General features: G+C 53.1%; 3 annotated features.

The window, feature by feature from the left end:
* Positions 1–1,913: a sequence feature (areas not merged during assembly with more than two copies in the genome that could not be assigned to a particular haplotype).
* Positions 29–121: a sequence feature (T-rich).
* Positions 794–821: a sequence feature (AT_rich).

The following is a 1,913-nucleotide window of genomic DNA, read 5'->3' as shown; positions in this document are numbered from 1 at the left end:
CCCCATGGGAACAAATTTCACTCATAAATCTTTTTTTTTGCGTATTTTAAATTTATTTTCCTGTTTGCTTCTTTTTGGCTGATTTTACTTTTTTTTTTTTTTAGTTTTGCGTTTTTTTATTATCTCCCATCCCGCCATCCCTTTTTTTTTGCTTTTGGGGGCAATCACTGTGGACGGTTTTTTTTTCTACTCTTCCCTCTTTAATTGTTTCTTCTGCACTCTTCCTGTGAGGGGTGCCGTGTGTTTCCCGCCCAACTGCTCCACTCGCACACCCACCGACACGCTCATGACGACGGCCCTGTGCGCCTCGCCTGCTGCACGCATGAGGAGGGGCCGCGACGAACGGCGCGCTGAGGGAGCCGTGACGTGTGGGCGTGCGACGAGGGCCTGTGGGGCGGAGCACACATTTCTTCCCTCTTGTTTTGTTTTCTTGCGGCCAGGGCGGGCAGACACCCGCAGCGCCGCACACACAGCCACACCCTGCCGCTCTTTAAAAAAGGGATTTTTTTCTGCTTTGCGTGTGCATTTTACGCGCCGGCATTTCTTTTGAGGTCGGTCTTGTGAGCATTTCTTTTCCCCCGATGTTTTTTTTTTGCTGCGCTCACTCTCCCGATGGAGTGACGCGACTGCCGTCATGTCTGCGTGCTTCTCTCAGTCCACACACACACGAGTGACTGTGCTCTGCGGGCCGCACTCACGCGCCGATGGGAGGGCTGAGGGGAGCAGCAACACGCAGATGGCCGCATGAAATATAAACGATGTGCGGGCACATGGAGGGTCGGACGGTTGAACGATATTTAAATATCTTTTAATTTTAATTTGGGCAAAACACATGCAGACAGTTTGTTGTGGCCACACGGCAGCCGGCTGCTTTTTCAAATTTGTGTGGAACAGTAATGGACGATTTCTTTTCCATTTATAACTATTTTGTGTGATGGGGTTTACATAAGACGAAGGGGATGGTTTTCTTTTTGTTTTAAATAAATCTTGTGTGAATCGCCACTGCTTGGGCTGCGGTGCAGTCATGAGTTTGAGCGGTCTTCTTCTTGTTGTTTCCGCCACGCACCTCCGCTGTACATTTTTTTGCGTCCCTCCACGTACTCTGCTTCCTTTTTTCTACTTCTTTGCCTCGTGTTTCTGCAGGCACACACACACACACAAGATGCACATTGCAGTGGATTTGAATGCTCCTTTTGCAGTGCATGCTGGCAGTTGCGTGTGGCGGCTGTTGTCTTCCTACGTGGGCATGAGGAGAAGGAAGGAGGGAAGGGGAGTGCGCAGCCCGCGTCTCCTTTCCTGCGGGTGTGAAGCACCGCGTGTGACTGCGTTGAGTTGGGCTCCGCATCCCATTGAGGACGGGATGGCTGGAATTTTGTTGCCGCGTCATGGATGGATGAGGGTGCTCGCTCCGTGTGCGTGACGGCTGCTGGGAGTCCTGGACATGTATCTGGTGATGCGGACGCGGTGGTTGTGCCGGTGGATGTGTCGTGTGCTCCGAGTGACGGCAGCCTGAGCTATCGCGTGCGTGTGTGAGTGGACGTGGAAGAATTGTTCCGCTGCCAGTGCCGAGGCTCAGTGTGAGAATTATACTTTCAGTGGCTTTGATGTGCGCATGCATGGCAGAGATGGTGAGCTGGGTGCTGTGTGCCATGTGGCCAATGGGGTGCACACATGTAGCAACTGTGCTGCCACCTGCGCAAGGAAAGAGGAAGGGGCCACCGTTGCCTCCACGATGAATGTGACGATACATAAATACGCCGGCCCTTATGAATTGTGCGGCGTCAATTTTTCCCCCGATGGAACCATCCATCCGGCTGCACGGGAGCGCGATGCTGACCGGACGGGCATCCGTCAGTTGCCGCCACCCCGTGGAGGGAGGGATGACACAAAATCTGGGTGGGACCACTGCGCCC

The sequence above is a fragment of the Trypanosoma cruzi genome, genomic scaffold (assembly GCF_000209065.1).
Source record: "Trypanosoma cruzi strain CL Brener 1047053516669 genomic scaffold, whole genome shotgun sequence".
NCBI classification, from domain to species: Eukaryota; Euglenozoa; class Kinetoplastea; order Trypanosomatida; family Trypanosomatidae; genus Trypanosoma; species Trypanosoma cruzi.
The sequence above is the reverse complement of the archived record's forward strand: the minus strand, read 5'-3'. Positions and strand labels throughout refer to the sequence as shown.